The sequence below is a fragment of the Suncus etruscus genome, chromosome 5, assembly GCF_024139225.1.
Source record: "Suncus etruscus isolate mSunEtr1 chromosome 5, mSunEtr1.pri.cur, whole genome shotgun sequence".
Taxonomy (NCBI): domain Eukaryota; kingdom Metazoa; phylum Chordata; class Mammalia; order Eulipotyphla; family Soricidae; genus Suncus; species Suncus etruscus.
In genome coordinates, this window is record NC_064852.1 from 150168079 (window position 1) to 150193262 (window position 25184).

The window sequence follows — 25184 nt, forward strand, 5'->3', positions numbered from 1 at the left end:
CAAAACAACTACACACCACAGAGAATGGCACACATCACAAAGAATGAGAACAAGCAATGTTGGCGGGGATGCGGAGAGAAAGGAACTCTTATCCACTGCTGGTGGGAATGCTGTCTCGTTCAACCTTTCTGGAAAGCGATATGGAGATTCCTCCAAAATTTTTTATTTCAAATGATGAAACACTACTTAAGTTTTTGTTTGTACACTAAAATTAAGTTCTTGGGGCCGGAGAGATAGCATGGAGGTAAGGCGCTTGTCTTGCATGCAGGAAGTCGGCTGTTCAAATCCCAGCATCTTATAGGGTCCCCCGAGCCTGCCAGGAGCGATTTCTGAGTGTAACCCCTGAGTACTGCCAGGTGTGACCCAAAAACCAAAACAAACAAACAAACAAACAAATTAAGTTTTTTGGGTTATATTTTAGGAAATAAAAATTCTGGACTAAAATATTACCAATCTTTTCAATACTTTCTTTTTTATAGATATTTTTATTTTTAATATATTTAAACACTGTGTTTACAAACATGGTTGTCCTTGGACGTTCTTTTTCAATGCTTTCATGTTTAATTAGCAAATTAATCTTGTGAAAGATTGTGCACATTTGATTTTTTTACCTGCAGTACTAAGGATGTTTGTTTCCTCTTTTTGTTCTCACTTTCAACTGCTGGGCTTTGGTGAATAAAATTTCAGAAGTGCCAATTTTCATCTTTGCCTGGCAATAAATATTGTGACTACCTGGGAAAGAATCTTTTGGTTTAATAATGAGTTAAGTATTCACATAGTGAATCTGTCAGCAATCTGTGAATAAGTGGTGGGATATTTGTTTTTAAAGGGCTCAGTACTTGGAGCTGGAGTGATAGCATAGGGGGAAGGCTGACCTGGGTTCCATCCCTGATACCCTATATTGTCCCTGGAGCCTGCTAGGAGTAATTTCTGAGAGCTGAGCCAGAAGTAATCTCTGAGCACCTCTGGGTGTGGCCAAAAACAAACAAATTAATTATTGGCTCAGTATTAAGCCCTGATTCTCTGCTCTAATGATTCCTGTCTTCTGCTGCCTTCCCTGGTGATGGAAACCTCTTGCTATGGGACACTCTGTGACTGTGTGCTGAATGTCAACAGCAATTGATATTCATAATTTGTGTGACTGGTTTTCTCTGAGTGAATCCTACTGTCTCGTGACAGGCATAAACACGTAGGACTGAAAAAATTATTTTAAACATAACTCTGAAGTATAAACAATGGAAAATGAAGGGAATATGTTCTGTTCTGAAAATTACACTAAGATCATGAGAAGTTCAATATTTGGGGTTTTTATAAAGAAGAACTTTGTGGATTCGGTGTTGGGTCATACTCCATAGTGAGTAGGACTAACTCCTGACAGTGCTCAGGGAACCCCATGTGGTATTGGGGATCAAACCAGCGTTGGTTTTATGTAAGGCAAAGGCCTTGCCACTGTACTTTCTTTTTTTTAATATATATTTTATTTAAACACCTTGATTACATACATGATTGTGTTTGGGTTTCAGTCATGTAAAGAACACCACCCATCACTAGTGCAACATTCCCATCACCAATGTCCCAAATTTCCCTCCTCCCCACCCAACCCCCGCCTGTACTCTAGACAGGCTTTCTATAACCCTCATACATTCTCATTATTAGGATAGTTCAAAATGTAGTTATTTCTCTAACTAAACTCATCACTCTTTGTGGTGAGCTTCATGAGGCGAGCTGTAACTTCCAGCCCTTCTCTCTTTGGTGTCAGAAAATTATTATTGCAAGAATGTCTTTCATTTTTCTTAAAACCCATAGATGAGTGAGACAATTCTGCATTTTCTCTCTCTCTCTCTCTCTCTGACTTATTTCACTCAGCATAATAGATTCCATGTTCATCCATGTATAGGAAAATTTCATGACTTCATCTCTCCTGACAGCTGTATAATATTCCATTGTGTATAATTACCACAGTTTCTTTAGCCATTCATCTGTTGAAGGGCATCTTGGTTGTTTTCAGAGTCTTGCTATGGTAAATAGTGCTGCAATGAATATAGGTGTAAGGAAGGGTTTTTTGTATTGTATTTTTGTGTTCCTAGGGTATATTCCTAGGAGTGGTATAGCTGGATCATATGGGAGCTCGATTTCCAGTTTTTGGAGGAATCTCCATATCGCTTTCCATAAAGGTTGAACTAGACGGCATTCCCACCAACAGCCACTGTACTTTCTTTCTGGTTCAAAGGAAAAGCTTTTTTAAAAATTAAATTTATTTTAATTATAGGAAGCTTTTATCTGTAACAAGTGATCAAAAATAGAGGTTAATAAGTCAAGAAATAAAAAGCAGAACCATGCATTGCACTAGATCAAAGCTAAGATTTTTATCAACTCTGAGATTTTGAATTATGAACAATTTTCATAATCAGTTGCCTTCTTATCTAAGGTAGTCATACTCATAGAAACAGAAAATCACATGGTAGTTTCCAAGGACCAGGGATCTGAAGAGGTGGGGAATTCTAATTTACTGAGTGTAGAATATCAGATTTACATGATGACAAAGTTCTGGAGATCTGTTTCATACCAATATGAACAGACTTAACATGACTGAGCACTGTTTAAAAACAGTTAAGATAGTAACCATTGAGTTATGTTTATTTATTTAAAAACTATATAGTTGACATAGGTGATCATGTTTCCGGATAAGTGAGAGCCAAGTTGTTTAGAAAGAATAGAAAGAAAAAATAAAAAGGAAGAGAAGAAAGAGAATAAAAAATGACGAAGTACAGTGACAAGAACATTTATGAAAATTATTGTATCTCTCATGAGGTCATTAAGACATTGGTTTAGTAAGCTCCTGTTGCTAACTGACCATTCTGTAATTTCATTAGTTTCTGAATATTAAGTGACCTCAGCAACACATCGGCATCTAAATTGGTGTCTTCCTACAGGGATGACAGCATCAAACAAGTGATGTTGTCTAGGAATTCAAAGCACTATTACTGATACTGCTGCTTTTGTGGGTCATGTTATCAACTTCCCGGTCTCCCAGAAGTAGGACAATGCAGGGTGGGAAAGGTTTTATTAATTTTACTACTAGTCAGAGAGGTAATAGAGGAAACCCCTGGGTTAGAGGCATCCCCCTTTAAGCCTCTTTTGTTCACCCAGAACCCTATTTTATTTTTAACAATTGGGGTCAATCATTCAGCAAGAGTAATAAAGTCTTGTTTTGTCCATTGGTTTAATAGCACACAGAGTTTAATATGAGTGCAGAGAGTCTCAAATTTGACTTCTGTGGAACCATTATTGTGCCCACAGTGGAAATGAGTAGCTCTAAACCAGCACATCCCCAAATTTCAATGACAGGATGCAACATGTTGGTGGCTTATTATTAGTTGTAATAAAAGTGGACCACACTCGGCAGTGCTCCGGGTTTATTCCTAGCTCTGTGTTCCTGGATTACTCCTTGCACTACTTAGGGGAATATTTATGGTGCCAGGGATGGAATAGGGGTTGTCTGGGTTCAAGGCAAGTGCCTTACTCTCAGACCGTCTTTAACTCCAGGGATGCTCTTTTGGGGGGAATATAGCTAAGACCTAAATATTTCCTGCCATTGCCCCACTCCTGTAATGCATTGTATACCTATTTGCAGTGCTCATTTTTACCAACTTTCCAATTCTGTCTTTTTCTAATTATCTGACCATTCTAATAAATTATTAAGCACAACTTAGGAGTTGGTTTACATGTGTTGACTATCTTCTGGTCTAGCAAGTGAATATCGTGAAGTGAAGTTCTGCCAACTTGGGAAACATTCTCTGTTATTTTACAGTCTCCCCCCAACACACACACCCAGTAGATATGCCTAATCCAAGCTGCTGCTGATATACAATATCGAATCATTAGCAAATCAGATCTAAGTCTTTTGCTGCACCATTGATAGGTCTCAGGTATCTCCTCAGCACACCTGAGGTGGAAGCTGAAGGAGAGAAAATGAAGCAGAAGTAGGTGGTCATGGAATCTGAGTCATCTAGTCACACAGTTTATTTCTATCTCTAGGACCTGCTACAATCCTGGGTTCTCAATTAAAAAAATTATCTGGTAATGCTGTTAAGAGTTTTGTTCTTCCATTTCAGAAGCACAAGAGACCTGGAAGCACAAAGATCTGTCTCATCCCTCTTTTTTTGTAATGTTCACACAGTGATAGGTGTTCAATACTTAGTTTCGTTCATGTATTGGGGTTGGTGAAATTTTAGTTTTCTAGATCTTTTCATTTATTAGGAGTAATACATTTTAATCAAGAATTGCTTCTGGGGCTGAGCGATATCATAGCGGTAGGATTTTTGCCTTGCATGTGGTCTACCCAGGGGGACCACGGTTCGATTCTTTGCATCCCTCAGGGTCTCCTGAGCCTGCCAGGAGTGATTTCTTGGCACAGAACCAGGAGTAACCATTGAGAGTCACTAGTGTGGCCCCAAAACCTAAATAAATAAATATTAAAAAAAAAAAGAATTCCTTCTACTTAACTAATTTGGGGGCATGTAAGAGAGTTTGTGTAAGAGAGAAGAAAATAGAAATATTTGTTTTTTTCCAAGTACTCAGTTCCAAAATACTGAGTTGCTTCTCTTTTAATCATCAGAAGGTGCATATCCTTAGAAGGTCTAGGTGGAAATGATCCAGAGGCCATTGGTCCTGTTCAACTGAGATATTTCCAAGTGTGTACACAGTGTAGTTATGTACTCTCCATCTTAGAAATGTCTTGATTTGAACAATAGGTTAAGTGGTAGGGACTGTGTCATCTTTGGGCCCAGAGCTCTGAACAGTTGACAGGAAGTGGGGTGGGGATGTTCATGTCTTCCAGAAAGACCTGGGGCATGGCTCAATCAGTTGGGGAGTCTCGGGAACTGCTGAGATTAGCTGTGGTGGTTCCTCCCAGAGCAATTTTTTTTCTTCTGTTCAGCTGAGACACTGTCCTACAGATCTCAGAAATTTGAGTTCCCCGAGGGGATAATAAACAGTCCTCTCCACAGGAGGGCCTTCTACATTGTTTCTCTCTAAGCAGGAATGGGCAATTGGGCTTCAAAGGCAAATACTTGGGCATTGTGAGGAACATTTAGTCCTGAAGCAAGAGAGGCTTTATTGTTATTTATGTTTCATTACTTATTATTAAAAAACCTACTGAGGAGTTCACAGACTATGTGGTCACAGCGCCTTAATTTTTGCTGTTTTTTTTTTTTTTTTGGTCTTACTCCATGTGTCTAAATGTTCACATTCAAAACTGCAATGTCCTAAATCCTGGTAAAGGGCAGTAAGATACCCCTCCTCACAAAACTTACACTTGCTCTGCTAAGAATAAGGGCACCTTTCTGTAGAACTGTGATTTCCCAATGAGAAGAAAAGAAATTGGGGACAAGAGGAGAAGAGACAGACTGGAAACCACTTAAGACAGGGACCAAGGAAATTTGAGTTTATTGGTGGTATAAAAGATTGGTGTATTCGCTGACCACAAGGCTCTGAAATTATATGTGAATTCCAAAGGGACACAGAAGAAAAACTTTAACACCTGGAAGTTAAACAGCCTCATACTGAATAACCAGTGGGTCTGAGATGAAATCAAAGAGGAAATCAAAACTTTCCTGGAAACAAATGATAATAAAAACACAAACTATCAGAATTTATGGGACACAGCAAAAGCAGTACTGAGAGGAAAATTTATAGCTCTGCAAGCACACATCAGGAAGGAAGAAGGAGCTTACCTGAATAGCTTAATGACGCAGCTCATAGAATTAGAAAGTGCTCAACAAAAGTAACCAAAAATAGGGAGACAGAAGGAAAGAACAAAGCTGAGAGCAGAAATCAACTAAGTGGAAACCCAAAAAACAATAAAAAAGATCAACAAAAGCAGAAGTTGGTTCTTTGAAAATTAACAAGATTGATAGACCCCTGGCAAAACTAACAAAGAAAGAGAGAGAGAGAAACTTGATAACTCATATTAGGAATGAAAAAGGAGAGATCACGACTGATATGGCAGAGATTCAAAGGGTAATCAGAAACTACTTTGAGAAACTCTATTCCACTAAAAATGAGAACCTGGAAGAAATGGATAAATTCTTGGGCTTTTATAGTCTTCCACAGTTGAATGAAGAGGATATAGCATATCTAAACACCCCCATCACTATTGATGAAATTAAAACGGTAAACAAATGTCTGCCCAAAAACAAAAGTCCAGGCCCAGATGGATTCACTAATGAATTCTTTCAAACTTACTTTCCAAGAGGAACTACTACCAATCCTGGCAAAACTACTTCATGAAATTGAAAAAACGGGAACACTTCCAAATAGCTTTTATGAAGCCAACATCGCCTTGATAACTAAACCAGAGATGCTACGAAAAAGAAAATTACAGACCAATATCGCTGATGAATGTAGATGTAAAGATCCTCAATAAAATCCTGGCAAATAGGATTCAATGCCTCATTAAGAAAATCATCCACTACGATCAAGTAGGTTTAATCCCAGGAATGCAAGGATTGTTTAACATCTGTAAATCTGTCAACATAATACACAACATCAACAACAAGAAAAATAAAAATCACATGATCATATCAATAGATGCAGAGAAAGCATTTGATAAGGTCCAACACCCATTCTTGATCAAAACTCTCAGCAAGATGGAAATGAAAGGAACCTTTCTCAATATAGTTAAGGCCATTTACCACAATCCATTGGCAAATATTATCCTCAATGGAGAAAAACTAAGAGCCTTCCCTCTAAATTCTGGCACAAGACAAGGCTGTCCTCTCTCACCACTCCTATTCAACATAGCACTGGAAGTACTCGCTATAGCGATTAGGCAAGGAAAAGATATTAAGGGAATCCAGATAGGAAAGGAGGAAGTCAAGCTCTCGATGTTTGCAGATGACATGATACTCTAATTAGAAAACCCTAAAGACTCTACCAAAAAGCTTCTAGAAACAATAGGCTCATATAGCAAGGTGGCAGGCTACAAAATTAACACACAAAATTAATGGCCTTTCTATACACCAATAGTTATAAGGAAGAAATGGACATTAAGAAAACAACCCCATTCACATTAGTGCCACACAAACTCAAATATCTTGGAATCAACTTGACTAAAAATGTGAAGGACCTATACAAAGAAAACTCTGCTCCAAGAAATAAGAGAGGACACGCGGAAATGGAAACACATACCCTGCTCATGGATTGGCAGGATTAACATCATCAAAATGGCAATACTCCCCAAAGCATTGTACAGATTTAATGCGATCCCTCTAAAGATACCCATGACATTCTTCAAAGAAGTGGATCTGGCACTTTTGAAATTCATTTGGAATAATGAACACCCTAGAATAGCTAAAGCAATCATTGGGAAAAAGAATATGGGAGGAATTACTTTCCCCAATTTTAAACTTTACTACAAAGCAATAGTTATCAAAACAGCATGGTATTGGAATAAAGACAGGCCCTCAGATCAGTGGAATAGGCTTGAATACTCAGAGAATGTTCCCCAGACATACAATCACCTAATTTTTGATAAAGGAGCAAGAAATCCTAAATGAAGCAAAGAAAGCCTCTTCAATAAGTGGTGTTGGCACAACTGGCTAGCCATTTGCAAAAAATTGAACTTAGACCCCCAGTTAACATCATGTATGAAGGTAAAATCCAAATGGATGAAAGACCTCAATATCAGACCTGAATCCTTAAGATATTTAGAACAACATGTAGGCAAAACACTCCAGGACATTGAGACTACAGGCATATTCAAGGAGGAAACTGCACTCTCCAAGCAAGTGAAAGCAGAGATTAACAGATGGGAATATATTAAGCTGCGAAGCTTCTGCACCTCAAAGGAAATAACACCCAGGATACAAGAGCCACCACTGAGTGGGAGAAACTATCCACCCAATACCCATCAGATAAGGGGCTAATCTCCAAAATATACAAGGCACTGACAGAATTTTACATGGAAAAAACATCTAATCCCATCAAAAAAACGGGGAGAAGAAATGGACAGACACTTTGACAAAGAAGAAATACAAATGGCCAAAAGACATATGAAAAAATGCTCCACATCACTAATCATCAGGGAGATGCAAATCAAAACAACTATGAGGTACCACCTCACACCACAGGGATTGGCACACATCACAAAGAATGAGAACAAACAGTGTTGGCGCGGATGTGGAGAGAAAGGAACTCTTATCCACTGCTGGTGGGAATGCCGTCTAGTTCAACCTTTATGGAAAGCAATATGGAGATTCCTCCAAAAACTGGAAATCGAGCTCCCATATGATCCAGCTATACCACTCCTAGGAATATACCCTAGGAACACAAAAATACAATACAAAAATCTCTTTCTCACACCTATATTAATTGCAGCACTATTTACTACAGGAAGACTCAGGAAACAACCAAGATGCCCTTCAACAGATGAATGGCTAAAGAAACTCTGGTACATATACACAATGGAATATTATGCAGCTGTCAGGAGAGATGAAGCCATGAAATTTTCCTATACATGGATGTACATGGAATCTATTATGCTGAGTGAAATAAGTCAGAGAGAGAGAGAGAAAAACGCAGAATGGTTTCACTCATCTATGGGTTTTAAGAAAAATGAATGACAATCTTGCAATAATAATTTTCTGACACAAAAGAGAGAAGGGCTGGAATTTATGGCTCACCTCATGAAGCTCACCACAAACAGAGATGAGTTTAGTTAGAGAAATAACTACATTTTGAACTGTCCTAATAATGAGAACATATGAGGGTTATAGAAAGCCTGTCTAGAGTACAGGTAGGGGTTGGGTGAGGAGGAGGGAGATTTGAGACATTGGTGATGGGAATGTTGCACTGGTGATGGGTGTTGTTCTTTACATGACTGAAACCCAAACACAATCATGTATGTAATCAAGGTGTTTAAATAAAATACATTTATAAAAAGAGATTGGTGTAGTTAAATATTACAGAGTCAACAAACCAGTCAACAAATCTGAAAATACAGGGCTCAAACTGTTTCTTTTTATTTTGACATTTATTTAAGTACCTTTGAAAATTAATTATAAATCTGAAAAATGGTACTCTTGTTTTTTTACCTTTCTATTTTTAAATTAATATCTTTATTTAAGCACCATGATTACAAGCAATTTTGTTGTTTTGTTTCAGTTTTGAAAAAGGACACCTCCCTTTTCCACTGCAACCTTCCCAGCACTAATGCCCCCCATTCGCTCCTCCCCACCCCAGCCTGTGTTCTAGACAGGCATTCTACTTCTCTCACTCATTACCATTTTCATGATAGTTGTTAGTGTAGTTATTTCTTTAACTGAACTTACCACTCTTTGTGGTAAGCTTCAGAGTGTGGGTCAGTCCTTTCAGCCCTTATTTCTATTGTCTCTGAGTTTTATTACAATGTTTTTTATTTTTCTTATATCCCATAGATGAGTGAGATTATTCTGTGTGTGTCTCTATCTCTGACTCATTTCACTCAGTATAATAGTTTACATGTCTAGCCATGTATAGGAAAATTTCATGACTTCATTTTTCCTGATGGCATAGTATTCCATTGCATATATGTACCACAGTTTCTTTAGTAACTCACGTGTTGTCGAGCATCTGGGTTGTTTCCAGATTCTGACTACTGCAAATAGTGCTGCAATGAATATAGACATGCAGAAATCATTTTTGTATAGTGTTTTTGTGTTCCTAGGGTATATCCCTAGGAGTGGTATAGCTGGATCACATGGGAGCTCAACTTCCAGTTTTTTGAGAAGTTTCTATATTGTTTTCCATAAAGAATGGACTAGACAGCATTTCACAGAAGTGAATGAGAGTCCCTTTCTCCCCACATCCCCATCAGCACTGATTGTTCATATTAATACTTTGGGATATGTGCCAGTCTCTGTGGCAGTGGAAGGAATTTGACACTGGTGATGGAATTGATGCTGGAATACTGTATGTCTAAAACTCAACTATTAAAGATTAAATTTTAAAAAGCAACAATGTTCACACAAACCCATTAGAAGTGAAATGGGGAATAATGGTTCAGGAAGTTGAGTCTCACCATCAGTAGAAAGCTATAAGCTATTTGACAAGGAGAATGAGAAAGGATGCCATATTGAATTATGACTTGAATCTAGATTGGCAGGGAGCCATTTAAGTTGGGGAGATGAGCATGAGAATTTGGCAATATGTATAATAGAACGTGAAGTCTTCAAGATGGAAGGATTTAATGAGTATGTGACAGGAAGGAAATCCAGCAGACCAACGAAGTGGGGATTACGGAGTGATATAAGGTCTTGGCAGTAGACTAGGAGACAAAGAGGCAGAATAAGCACAATGTACAGAATGTGGTTAGTTTTGATTTTGTTTGGGGACCACACCTGGCAGTGTTCAGGGCTTGCTTTTGTCTCTGTGCTCAGGGATCACTCCTGGCAGGGCTGGATAATAGTATCACTCATATCTAGTGCTGGTGATTGAACTTGGATTTGGGTCTTACTCATTGTACTATTTCTCTGACTCCAGAATTTGATGATTGATGAGAGGATGATGAGAGGAGTATGGAGTGCATTTCAGTTTCCTGGATTGTGTGTGAAGTGGGAAAGGACACCAGGATGGGAAACAGTTTGGGTAAGATATAATGAACTCAATTTGCCACTTCCAGCCCATTTTATGCTTATGTCAGAACCAATGTATCCATCTATTTGTGCCAGTCGATGAAGTGGTCTATTGACATTTTTATATGTTTAGAGGGTATTTATTGGGTGAGGTAAAAGCAGGCAAATGCCTCAGAAAAGAGTTCTTAAATATTGCAAACAACATGTAGCTTTGTTCTGAGTTACTTTCAACAGGCTTATTTTTGAGTGACTGAACTTTGTCACCATTTGGGAAAGCTGTTATTTCTGCAGCATTTTCACTGGTGAATTTTCAAAACACATTCAAGATGATCAACAAGGGCTGCTGCATTTTATTGTTTTCAATGAGTTTCCCATTAAATTCCTAATGCAGCCAGGGTATCCGTGAGACCTAGAATCCAATTGTCTGGTGGTGTTTGAACTAGAATGGATTTTTAGAGTGCAGCTGCACAGTGACTTCTGGGTCATACAGAAGTCCAGATGATTGAGAAGACCTATTTTCTGAGCCCACAGGTGGATCTACTTTTCATCCCCTCTACCCTGCCCTCTACCCCCAGAATGCCAAAACCTCACTCCCAGCTCCGTTGCATAACCAGAGCTCATCTGCCTTCACCTTCTGAAGCCTCTTGGGCTCTAAATGGAGAGAAGACATGATTTATTCAGAACACTGATTTTTGGTTTTGTTCCAACTAGACTATTACTTTATATCCTCCTGACATTTCCTCTTCTCTGTAAAAGCTTTCCAGAAACAGAGGGGCATGTCTAGAATGGCCAGGGCTGCCTAGTGGGATGTCTGTACTGACACAGCAAAGTGCCTGTGGCTTGGGGTTGGCATAGCAACTCAGTTTAGGGCAGGGCATAGGCAGACTGGTGGGTAGCCCTGCTATCCTAACCCTAACCCTAACCCTAATTCAGGGCGAGTGAGTGCCACTAGTCTGAGCAATCTGAAGTTCAGAAGCTCTCGGGAACAGCAATAAGTGAGTTGCCTGGATGGCAGGGGCGGGAGAGGATAGTTGCCGTCAATGAATTCAAGACTCAGTTTTATAAGGAAAACTAGTTCTGAAGATCTGTTGCATAATAATGTATCTGTTGTTTTGGTTTTGGGATGATGCCTGGTGGTGCTCAGGGATTACTCTTGGATCTGTACTCAGGGATCACTCTTTTGGAAGGCCATAGATGGTGAAGGACCTCAAATTACGGCCCACGGGCCACATATTGTATTTGTTCCCATTTTGTTTCTTCACTTCAAAATAAGATATATGCAGTGTGCATAGGAATTTGTTCATAGTGTTTGTTTTTACTATAGTCTGGCCCTCCAACTGTCTGAGAGACAGTGAACTGGCCCCCTGTTTAAAAAGTTTGAGGACCATTGCTAGGTCATGGTAAAGAGTTTGGCTTTTCCCCCAAGATCAAAGGGAAGATGCTTCCAAAGGAATCTGATGAACCATGTTAAATGTTGGAAAGATCTCTTGGGGCATTCAAAAATGGGAATGCTGCATTACAAGGGGATGGGAATGAGGTGAACAGAAGATATCAAATGATGCATAGCGATCCTGGGGTAGACAGTCATCCCCATCACTAATTTATTTCCTCAAGGACTCAGTCACATACATTCTTCATTCCTGATAGTCTAACGCATCTGTCTTTTTTTAACAGAGTGACTTCTAATTGTGACTGCAGTGTGCTTTGAGAAATCGGCCACCAGGTAAACACAAACGAGTGTTTCTCAGTTTAATAAGTCATACTTTTCTTTCAAAATTCCATACAACATACAACTAACACCTTATTGAATTCTTGCCTTAGTCCTGTATGTCAGATGCTCTTAATTCCATCTTTCATGTAAGGAAATTTAAGTATAGCTTTATAGCATGCACAGATGTTTGCGGCATCAATTATACTAGCAAATTAAACAGAATGAAAGCATAAAAAATGAATATCCAACAAGAAGCAAATTGTACTAAATAAATGTGACACATTCTTTTGATGAAGGTATTGTAGTAATACCTTTTATCAGGCTAAGACGTTATTTTCTACTCCAAGTTTGCTAGAAATAAATGAATTCACTTGAGTTTGATTTCACACTTTTCTAATCTGCAGAAATGAGAAATGATTTTTATTATTTTGTTTGTTTGGTAGTTTACATTAATTGAATTTCTAGTATAAAGGACCTTGCATTAATGGAATAAAGTCAAGTTGCTTATGATGCTGTTCTCATTATTTAGCTAGATTTTTGTTGTTTTAGTAACAAGTGAAGTTGACTGATATTCTCTTTGAGTATAGTTGAATTTTCCCTTTATAAATTTAAATGGTCAGGCTTTCCTTTTGATGAGTAGTCTTCAAAATGTTTGAATTATTTAAATGCTTTAATAATTCAAATGCTTGAATAAGTAGTAGAATTTCAGAGAAAAGCAGTTTGGGCTGATATTTTTTGAGAGAAGAATTTTTACCTACTGGTTTAATTCTTTTTTTTTTTTTTTTTTTTTTTTTGGTTTTTGGGCCACACCTGGCGTTGCTCAGGAGTTACTCCTGGCTGTCTACTCAGAAATAGCTCCTGGCAGGCATGGGGGACCATATGGGACACCGGGATTCGAACCAACCACCTTTGGTCCTGGATCGGCTGCTTGCAAGGCAAACGCCGCTGTGCTATCTCTCCGGGCCCTACTGGTTTAATTCTAATTCTAATTTGGACTTTGTTCCTGATTCAGTTTTGATAGCTTTGATTGAAGTAATAAATATTTTTCTATTGACTGTGTTTGTAGAAGAAAAATTTCTGGGTGAAGGGATAAGTGAATGTTCAGTTTTAGAAGACACCATCAAACACTTTCCAAAAAGAGTGATTGTAGGAATTAGAAAGTTTGCATGATTTTCCAAAGTGAAAATTTTGAATTTCCTGTGTCTTTTTTTATATAGAATATTTTCTGGTTTTGTTAGTTTAATTTTTTCCTCTCCATTGTGCTGATGGGTGTGTAGTAGGATCATATTGTCGTTTTAATTTGTATTTCTCTGTAGACCAACGATGATGGGTACTTTTTCATGTGCTAATTGCCTGTTTGGATTTCTTTTGTGAAAAGTCCTTTCAAGTTTAAAAATAAGATGTGAAATGTTTATCTAAACCTTTTGAAAAAAAATTAGTCTGTCTTATGGAATTGTTTAATTTTGGGGGGTTTGCCAAACCCAGAGGTTCTGGGGCCTGTTTCCAGCTCTGTGTTTGTGGGATTATTCCCAGCACTGGGCTGGGATCAAAACCTTATCTTTTGCATCAAAGCAATGTGTGTTAGTCCCTTAAGCCTCCCCAGATCAAACTTTTAAAATAATACATATCCAAGATTTTAGATCTGGGTAGGATATATGTTGTAAATTCACATATTCAAATTTTCCCCATCATTTCCTCTTTTTGGGGTTGATGGGCCACACCTGGTAGTGCTTGAAGATGACCCCTGGCTCTGCACTCAGAAATTACTCTTGGCAGGTTCAATCTTCCGCATCCCATATGTTCCCCAGAACCTGCCAGGAGTAATATCTGAGTGCAGAGCCAGGGGTCATCTTTATTTACTATAAAGTGATTGAAAACCATCTGTGCACTCATTGATTAGCCTGATAGTTTATTCTTTATGATGTTGAATTGTATTCCATCATGTGGAAGAAGCACAATTTGTTTATCCATTCACTAGGTGATGAACCCTTAGGTTATCAGCAACTTATTTTTACTTTATTTAAAGAAAATATATGACACAGTTGAAATAGTTGAACATAATGCATTTGTTTCCAGATAAGTGAGAGAAAAGTTATTAAAATATATACATATATAATATTATAATAATATAATAGATAATGTATATAATATACTTATAGTATATAAATATATATACATAAAGAAAAAGAAAAATGAAAAAAGAAAGAGAAGTAAGTTAAAAAAAGAAACAAGGAAAAGTACAGTGTCAAGCACATTTGTGAAAATTATTGTATCTCCAATGAAATCATTAATACAAGAGTAGCGGGCCCGGAGAGATAGCTCAGTGGTGTTTGCCTTGCAAACAGCCGATCCAGACCAAAGGTGGTTGGTTCGAATCCCGGTGTCCCATATGGTCCCTCGTGCCTGCCAGGAGTTATTTCTGAGCAGACAGCCAGGAGTAACCCCCGAGCACCACCGGGTGTGGCCCAAAAACAAAAACAAAAACAAATACAAGAGTAGCTTGTTAGCTGTTGTTTCTGTTAAGTTGGTGTGTTTCTATAGGGATAAAAATATCAAATGAAGTTGCCCAGGAATTCAAAGCACTATTACTGATATTGCAGCTTTTGTGAGGCATGTTCTCATCTGCCAGGCCTCCACAGCTTGACTTCCATCTCATTCAAGTAAAGAGTGAGTCTATGGAGCTGGCCTGATGCAAACATGGTGACTGTATTTGTGAGCATGGTTGCAGCTACCAGGTTTCTTGGAAGAAGGAGGATATGGGGGGAGGGTGCCCACACTTGCTCCAAAAAGCTCTGGTGACATCAGCCCCAAGACAGAGTACCTGAAGTTTGGTCAGATTGGTGTCCCTGAAGGGAATTGTAGAGGGGTGATGAGGTGGGGCCATCAGCAGAACAGTACTTTTGGGTGACAAATATAGGAAGCATGTCTTTGGCAGGATGGAGGATTGGCCCACAGTTTTTTATGATTTTGAATAAAGTGACTAGAATCATGCATGAATAGGATTATATATTAATTAATGCATTAATCATCTTTGTATAGATATGCTCCTTTCTCTTCAGTAAATTACTTGCAGTAGAAGCAGGATTACTGGTTTTTTGTTTTGTTTTGTTTTGTTTTGGTTTTGGTTCTTGGGGCCACACCTGATGACACTCAGGGGTTACTCCTGGCTATGCTCTCTGAAATCGCTCGTGGCTTGGGGGACCATATGGGAAGCTGGAGGATCAAACTGCGGTTCGCCGGAGGCTAGCACGCGCAAGGCCAATGCCTTACCGCTTTATGCCACCGCTCTGCCCCTAGAATACTGGATTTTATAGTCAAAGTTGTCGAGATATGTTTGACCTTTTTTAAAACTATCAGACTGTTTCCAAAGCTAAGGTACCATTTTACATCTTAGTCTACAGTATCTAAAACTTTTGGTTATATTCAACCCTCTCTAGGACATTATATTATTATTGGTCTTTATAGTTTTAGAGGTTTGAGTTTGTGTGCAGCATTCTCTCCTTGTATCTTTAATTCTTTTTTTTTTTCAATGATAATGATGTCAACAGGCTTCTCTGTCATCTGCACATCTTGTTTGAAGTGTCTATTCAATGATGGATCCATGAAAAATTTGAGCTGTCTTTACATGATTGAGATATATGTTCTGAGTGTAATCTCTTTATTAAATATATGCTTTGCAAATGCTTTTTTCATGTTTTTGGCTTTTCTTTCATATTATTTAAAGCATCCTTTACAAAGTAGAATCCTGTATTTTTTACAAAGTTTAATTTATTATTTTTCTATTATTGAGAATGACTGTGTTAAGCCACATCTTTGCTAAAATAAAGACTACAACACATTTTTACATTTTTCTAGAAATAGTGGAGCCAGAGAGATGGGATAATGGGTAAGATGTTTTACTTGCACCTGGTTGACTAGGTTTAATCCCCAGTACCAAATATAGACAACCCCCTCCACTCCATTAGGAGTGATTCTAAACCATGGTCAAGAGTAATTCCTGAAATTAGCCATGTGTGTGTTCCAAAAACAAAAAAGAATTTTCTTTTAGTTTAAATTTTTATCTATTTTGTAATTAAGATTTTTTTTTTATTTAAACACCATGGGTCTATTTTGTAAATTTTTCTGTGCTTGGTATAGGGCACATTTGAGGCACATTTTGTATCTGGAGTTGGGTAAGAGTTGAGGTTCCATTTTTATGTTGATGTCTAAATTTTCCAGTACCATGTGTTGAAAAGCTATTCTTTACCCTTTTTAATTACTTTGGCACTTTTCTCTTTCTATTTCCTTCTGGTTCTCTCATTACATGCAGATTAGGCAGCTTCATGGCTGTCTATAGCTCTTTGAATGCAATTGGAGAAAAGTCTCCTTTCTCTCTGAATTACTATTTGGATCTTTTTATCTAACCTGTCTTTGTGTTTATTTATTCTTTTTTGGGGGGGATGGTTAGGCGACACCTGGTGGCTCTCAGGGGTTACTCTTGGCTCTGCGTTCAGAAATTGCTCCTGGCAGCATAAGGAGCCATAAGGGATGCCCGGGATCCAACCCTGGATGCTTCTTGGTCGGCTGCATACAAGGCAAATGCCCTACCACTGTGCTATCACTCTGGCCCCAAACATTTACTTATTCTTAACTGTGTTTTCATCTGACTTTTAAAAGTTTTTCACTTTATATAGCATTTTATTGGTAGAATTTATTATTATTATTATTATTATTATTATTATTATTATTTTGTTTTTGGTTTTTGGGCTACACCTGGTGATGCTCAGGAATCGCTCCTGGCTGAGGGGAAACATATAGGATGCTGGATTTCAAACTGAGGTCCATCCTGGGTCAGCTGCCTGCGAAGCAAAAGCCCTACTACTGTGCTACTGCTCCATCCTAGAATTTATTTTTAAAAATAATAAATACTGTTAATTGAATTTAATTGAATCACCATGGGATATACACATACCAAGTTGTTTATGATTGAGTTTTAGTCATACAATGTATAACACCATTCAGTGGTAGAATTTCTTATTAGTTCTTTCCTTTAGTTTCTAGGTCTTCATTGATGTCCGCCATCTTTTCCTGTTATCTTATTCTTTTTTTCTACAAGAGTCTTTTACATTTTATAGATATTTTTAAGTCTCTGTTTATCTGTTGCAATGGTTCTCACTCTGGTTTTGTTTTTGGCTTTAACCTTGGACATGTGTTGTGTTTTCTTTCTTTTACAAAGCTATCTCATTTTGATCGGAGGCTGGATGGTGTTGGCATGGCAGGATCAGGTTAATACCATCCTTACCCAGCATGAAGCAATCTTTTATTGCAAGGCTGTTAATGGGAGGGTGTTATCAGTCAATAAGATTGGATCTTAGTAGGATCTTAGGGTGAGACTGGGCTTTGAGTGCTGTATTACCTCCAATTCTCTGAAGTTCTCCAATGGATAGTATTTACTTATGCCTAGTGTGACCTGGAGGACCAGAAGGTGTAGTGTCTGCTTTCCTTCTGTCTACCCTTTCTTATTTCAGGCCCAGGTATTGGAAACCCCATGCTGCTTAGTGAAAGACTTGAGGTTCTATGTTCCAGCAATATTATAGACTTATTGAAACTCACTTAGTCCAAGCTGGAGCCATCACATAAGTATTTCAAGTAGGTAGACCAGATAATTACAAAGTGTGATTTCTAGCTGGGTCCTCCTCCAAATACAAAGTTGTCCTGGTTGTCTCAACCCATAAATTCTACCTGCCTCTCTGCTCACCCTTAATTATAAAGAAAAAGGATCTTTGTGTTGACTGTATTCCTGATGAGAAAAAAAAACTGGGATTAGCTTGACTACGGATAGAGAACTAAATGCAACATCAGACAGACATGAAGTTAAATGTCAGCTTTTTCCCAGTGATGCTCGACTCAAGAATGAGCTTCATTTCTGCTTCCATTTCAGACAGGGCAAGCCAGATCTCCTATACCTTTTTATTGCTGGAATCTTCTTTCACAGAGAAGAAAAGTGCATAGTGCTGAGGCAAGAAATAGAGGATAGAGTTCCCCAGTTGCTGCAACCCTCTCTTAATCCCTGTAATTCCAGTCATTCGGGAAAGAGAAGAAATTTTTTCCTGGTAATTTTAAAAAATGCCAGGTTTATTGTTATGTGCCCAGGAAGGGCACATAACATTTCTTTTCCCTGCTGGCAAGGAAAAACCCATAATCCTCTGGTTAATGATTCTATTTATTTGGATTTAATACATTTACAGCTACACAGTTATATACACAGTTATGTGCATCCACATCTACAAGTGCATATGTAGCTCCAGACATGTAAGACACAGACCAGCACATCAAATATTTGTGTCACAGACATAGGACGAGGCTCTGTTAGTACATAACATAGCACAGCATGGACATTACATTTGATTTTTGATCTATTTTTTCCAACTCCTATCTGGTCCCCTTTTTTTGGGAGCTGAGAGAAGGAAGAATTCATGTGCACTCAAAGCCCTCACCAAGAAGATAGAGAACTATATATAGATATTTTTTTAATGGATCGAATTGTTTCAGGTAGATTAGAGGTGATTTGGGCTAATCAACAGTCTGGACTGTGGCTAATCTCCAGCTGCTTCCAGAGGGCCTTGCAGGATTATTTTGTGCTTGTTGATGCACACACACACACACACACACACACACACACACACAGCCTGTCTACCTTGACTTTGCTGTCACACTGATTTGGAAATCAGTACAGGCTCAGCTCAGGATGTTTAGTTGACAGCTAATTGGCACCCCTGATTGCTTTGCTGACAGTGCTTAGTGGCTATTTTGGTTTTCCTCTAGTGTTCCTTAATTAGATGAAAGACATGGGGGCTCTATCCAATCATCCCCTTTTCAGATACTGTTCCTGCCAAGCTGGTGGGGGGAGCAGGTGGTACAGTTGGTCTTGCAGAATAGTACTCCCTTAAAGTCCCTAGTTGTGAGAAAGTATTTGCCCCTGGTGTGAGGATAGAGCCTTCTACTTTCACCAACAACAGGTCAGAGAACCCCAGAGGTAAGATGGTTTCCATTCAAGGTAGTAGCCACATCTAGTAAAAATGTACCTCTCTGTCTCCTCCCTTTGGTCTGTTCATCTCTGAAACAAGATGCTTTCAAAGTCTGTTGACTATTGACCTTTCTGCCTAGATTGGGGCAGATTTTCTTTTTTTGGGGTGGTGGGGAGTATCTTTCATCTTCCCCAAGAAGACTGTAGATGCTTGAAGATAAGTAGGCATGGTCAGCAATGGCCCTAGGAGATGAGACCTACCAGGTTAGTTTGATAGAAAGAAGGTTCCTAAATTTGAGGCTGGTAAATGATGAAATAACAGTTTACCACACCATTTTACCAGCTTATTTTTAGGTATCAATCCTTTCCAAAGCTGCTTCAGCCAATGCGCAATGTTGGTTTAGCTATGCTGGATTGCACATAAACTGTGAGTTTTTAACTGATCTTTTGAAGATCAGTTTTTGTTTGTTTTGGGGGCACACCTGGTAAGACTCAGGTATTACTTACTGGCTCTACACTCAGAACTGCTCCTGCTGGTGCTTGAGGATCATATGGGATGCCATGGATTGAACCTGGATTGGCAATGTGCAAGGCAAATGCCCTACCCACTGTACTATAGCTCTAGCCCTCAGTTTTTCTATTAAATGAGCATTTTGAACTCTGCTTTGGATTAATTGTAACAAGGATCAGTTGAGTTTCCTGGAGTGCTTTGGGGTCCCCCAGGATGGGAGATCAGTGTCCCTTCATCCTTTTTGGAATTACTTCCTTCAACGGGAACAAACCACTCTTGTGATTTTTTTCCCCACGAGTTTTCAGTGTGGAAGTAGAGGGCAGAAATCAGTTGGATTCAGAGTTGGAAATACAAGAGAACAGAGAGGGTTCTATGCAGAGGATCCTAAGAGCCTCAGATTGGGTGCAGAGAAGCGGGGGTAAAGATGGTATGTATGCGGGGAGCCTGAAAGCTGGAGCTGAAAGTGTAGTTCTGACGTTGATGTAGAAATAGATCAGGAAAGAACAAGAGAGAGGTAACGACCTGAATCCTACTACTCCACCACACCAGGGCCACGGAGAGATGGGGAAAAAAAACCATGTGATCTTTCTTTTATGTTTCTGTCTGCTCTTGGTCCAGCCTATGCTCATAACATGTGCTTCTGATGAAATTAAGCTCGTTCATGCACTCTGGGCTTTGTGAAGACCATTTTGGGATCAGTTATCAAATCTCATTTCTGCAGAAAACATAAAATTGGAGTGCTCATTGGTTTACCTGTCAGGTGACATCTAGCATCATTCCCGGTATAATCTTGTATGAGGGAGGTCTCTGTCATCTGATTATTTTCAGGACTTTTGAATGAAGGACCATCATTCATTGACAATAGAATGGCTGTAGGAGAACAGCGAATCCCCAACAACTGAGTGCATTCCTTCCCTTTAGCCAAGGTCTCCTTTCACTCTTCAGGATCTTTCATTTGAAAGCCCAAAGGTCAACTTGTTTTTATTTTATGTTTCTGGCTCATTCTTTAGCTTCCTCTGTACTTCCATTTAGCTGAAGTCACCTGTCCAAAAGACTTCCACAGTTGAAGTCCTAGCAAGAATTCAGGAATATTGGGGACAGAGTGATAGTATAGCAGATAAAACATTTACTTTGTATGCTGCCTACTAGGAGTGATTCCTGAGCACAGAGGCAGGAGTAACCCCTGAGTACCACTGGGAGTGGCCTCAAACCAACCAACTAAACAAACAAACAAAAAAAGAATTCAGAAATGCATTTAAATTTTGGAATAAAAGGGAAAATTTGAGGCAATGCCAATCCCCCAAAGAGCTTTAGGTACCACACCCACTGTGAACTCTCTGCTACGGTATCTTCCATCCCTTTGTTCCTGGCCATGTTGACTCGGGACTGGGGCACAGAAATGGTTGTGTGAGTGTGTGTGTGTGTGTGTGTGTGTGTGTGTGTGTGTGTGTGTGTGTGTGTGTGTAGACAGATTGTTTCCTAGGACCAGTTCTAATAAGCCAGTTGTGCTTCTCAAGAGAACTTTCTTAGGTTACATTTTCCAGTTTCCTTTTCCTTGCCACAGACAGAATAGTCTTAGGTGGAATCATGCTGTTACCATGGCACCTGAGGAGAGCTATTAGTTGCTCATCTTTTTCTTCAGAGTCCAAGATAGGAAGAAACTACTCCCCTAGAACACTTGCTGCCTGAGAGGCTAAGAATGATACTTGTTTATCTATAACAAGTTTGACTTCCAAACTTCTCTCCAGCATCATCTTTTTTTTTTTAATATGACAGTTGCTGAAAATCGTTCATAGGTTTCATAGTCTCTGAGACTGACAGCTCTCCATCATTCTCAGCTAGAAACTTCCTTTAGAATAAAAATATAAATGACTCAGGCAAAGAAAATCACTGTCAGTTTGGGAGATGAGTTAAAGGAAACGAGTGTTCCCATCTATTCAGGGAAAGCAAAGGAGAAATGGCTGTATCTTGAATAATACCAGCCTCTCCTGTTGGACATAGTTCTTTGATGTTAATCTCATTCTAATTAATTACTAACTCCAAAGCAACAGAGCTTAGATCTTTGAAAGGGTTGATTTGTACATAATCATATTTCCTGAAATCTCTGCTTAATGGAAAAGCCATTGAACCACTAGACTTTTTTTTAGAACGAGCAGGCAGGGACTTTCTATCATCCATTTCTATTGTTTGACCTTTGTGTAACATTGGGTAATGCTTCCAACAGCTCACTTTCAACTGGATTCTGAGCTGTGAACTACCTCTTGAGTCCAAAGAAACAGATTTTTTTCCCTCCATTACTTTTCTTAAATGAGGATAGACAGATTATGCCTCCTTTAAAATCAAGCCTTATGAGGAAGACCCAAACTAGAACCTGCACTTCTAGTTTCTTTTTTTTTTTTTTTTTTTTGGTTTTTGGGCCACACCCGTTTGACGCTCAGGGGTTACTCCTGGCTATGTGCTCAGAAATCGCCCCTGGCTTGGGGGGACCATATGGGACGCCGGGGGATCGAACCGCGGTCCGTTCCTTGGCTAGCGCTTGTAAGGCAGACACCTTAGCTCTAGCGCCACCTTCCCGGCCCCTGCACTTCTAGTTTCTAAACTTCAGATTAAATGGAACCTCTATGAGGTTTCAAGGTTTGAGGATGGAAAAGAAGAGTGATTACCAGTAATTTGTATTATTGTATTCGTGAGATCTTTCTAGATTCTAGTTCTTAGAATCTTCATACACACCCTGGTGGTTTAGGAACTGTAGATTCTAAGAATACACTGTGAAATCAAAAGACATGGGCATGGAAGAAGGGTTCAGTGAACCCAGCATAATCCAGAGTAAAAAACTGAACTGAGATTCAGGATAACACAGAAGCTGATACTATATTCCTGACTTCTCAGAGCTTGAAGTCAGCTTAGAGAATCAACTTACACAAGAAGGTTTGGGGCATTCAGTCATCTCCTACAGATGGCATGGCCATCTTGAAGCCTAGCTGGAAGATAGGGGAGAGTGGGAAAGAAATATTGGGCCAAACAACCTTCATCACAGAGAAAGGAGAAAATGGAAAATCTTGACTGTCACTTTCTTTGTGTGTTTCTCTAATTACCTGAACATTTTCAAGTGTTTTTTATGCAAGAAAACCCAATGCAGCAACTGGCCAAGAGGGATGAATCATTCTAATTAACTGGAATAGAAGGTGAACTTTGACAAAGCTTCATGGGCTCTTTGCTTTAAATAGTCAAGTCATTATGCTGTAATTAGCATCCGTTAAACAACTTCCCTTTGGGCATCTCAACCAGAGCCAAGAGTTTGCAAGTCCTTCAGGGGGGGCCAATGGCTCCTTCGAGTTTGTTCTCACTCCTCTGCTTACGTAACAACCACGTTGTTTTGGTCCAGGGGTTTCATGTGGGGTCTGGAAAATCTACATTTAAAAGAAAACTACAACCATTTAATTTTGGAAGCACAATCTATTTGCATGAAAAGGTGCAAAGATAGCACGAGTTTTCTCCATTTCCCAAATGTAAATTTCTTACATAACCAGGGCTTGTCAAAATTAATAACTATTGAGAGTAATCATGCTAAAACTAAAGACTGGCATGACATGTGGCTGCCTCTCCCATGTGTGTTATTTTCCTTTTCAGTCCCGGACAGCACGTCAGTTGAATTGCTAGAGTTTGCTCAGTTCTCCTCGGATCTGTGCTAGTTTTTTTAAGTCCTCTCTTTTTAACTCTCCACATAGAATCAGCTTCCAGCTGGTTTTCATAATCAAGCATTCAACACACTTATTCTTCTGAGACAGAAGACAAGACAGGGCAGCCTGGACAAGTAGTAGTAAGTACATGTCTGGAAGGAACATCCCTTTAACTGGGTGGTCTCTGGTGCTCTTCACCCCCACCTGTGCTGTGTGTTATCTAGGGGACCAATAGGAGGTAGAGAGTGCCTCTCACACACGCGCGCACACACACACAGACACAGACACAGAGAGAGAGAGAGACAGAGACAGAGAGAGACAGAAAGAGACAGAGAGAGTGAGAGAGACAGTGAGAGAGAGAGAGCAGCAGCAAAAATCCTTTCTGCAAAACAGGCAGGAATGAAAGAAAATTAGCCTCTATATTAGCACCCAGGCTTAGGGTAGCTCTTTTGGAGTTTTGAAGCTAATATTTATGCTCCTATTTAATTAATCCAGAGTTTCTTTCCTCTGGATAAGGCAAGTGACAAAACCCACTTAAATGGGTTTAGACAGAGTGGTGTTATGAAGCTAGAGATTTCTGAGCTCATGCGATGGACTGTATTCAGGTGCCCAGGTTATGATTATATGTGCATCTCATCACTGTTTTCCTCCAAATTGAGTTTCTAAGGCAACTAGGAACTATGAGCAATGTAAAACTGTTTACTCTCTTTGGACCAGGACTACTCAGGAAAGAGGGGAAATCAGGGATGTGTGGTGAGAGAGGCAACCTCATGTCAGAAATCCCAGCTTCCAGGACCTAGTGGACAGGCAAGAAGGCACACTGGGGTATTTAGCTCCTGGAGTTCCTGCTGGCACCTTCTATCACAGAACCAAGCAGAAGCTAGAGAGTAGCAAGTGGGTGATACTGATTCTGGGCAGAGAAGGAAGAAGAGAATCTACAGAGGATTTCTAGATTGGATGCAGGGAGGGGTTGAAGTGAAAACCATCGGCTAGAGGCTGGAGTGAGTGAGGCACTTGCCTTCGCATGCAGTCAACACAGGTTCAATCTTTAGCACACCACATATGGTCCCCTGGCAGCACCAGGAGTAATGCGAAGCTCAGAGTTAGGAGTATATTCTGAACACATCATGGTGTGGCCTAAAAGCAGAGAGAGAGAGAAAGAGAGAGAGACAGAGAGAGACAGAGAGAGAACAGAGAGAGAGATTGAGAGACAGATAGACACAGAGAAAGAGAGAAGAAAAATAATAGGCCCAGTTCTGTTTATAAAGCAAAGTGCAGGAAAGAAAGGCTGATTAATTTGTTGCGCCTGGGTTAAAAATGTGTACTCTATTTATAAATTCATAGTTACCTCTGCTATCAGAGGACCTTAGCTTCGTAAAAATAAATAAAGGAAATTAAATAAAACATTTCACTTAGTGATAGAAACTTCATAATTTATCAACCTTGTAAATTTAGCAAACTATCTTTTTTGTTGAGTAAATTATACGTGAAGAGCTGTAGTTTCCCGTTGAGAAAATAAGACCTTCAGATGAGGAACAGAGAATGTCCTCAAAGATTCCATCTCAGCACTGCCTTCAGGTTTTCAGAGTAAAATATGCCATCTTGTAAGATTTGGACAAAAAGTATATTTTGCTACTTCTATTTTGTTACTTGGCTCTAGGTT

At 39.2% G+C, this 25184-nt stretch overlaps 2 protein-coding genes across 2 annotated transcripts in view; both read left to right on the plus strand.

The window, feature by feature from the left end:
• Positions 1-25184, plus strand: part of LOC126008722 (Y-box-binding protein 2-like) — a 218828-nt gene that overhangs the window by 115671 nt on the left and 77973 nt on the right. The gene's annotated exons all lie outside the window — the stretch shown is intronic.
• Positions 12288-25184, plus strand: part of NCALD (neurocalcin delta) — a 302037-nt gene continuing 289140 nt past the window's right edge. The window contains exon 1 of the mRNA XM_049773935.1: positions 12288-12336. The gene's annotated coding sequence lies outside the window, so the exon portion shown is untranslated. The remainder of the gene's footprint in view (positions 12337-25184) is intronic.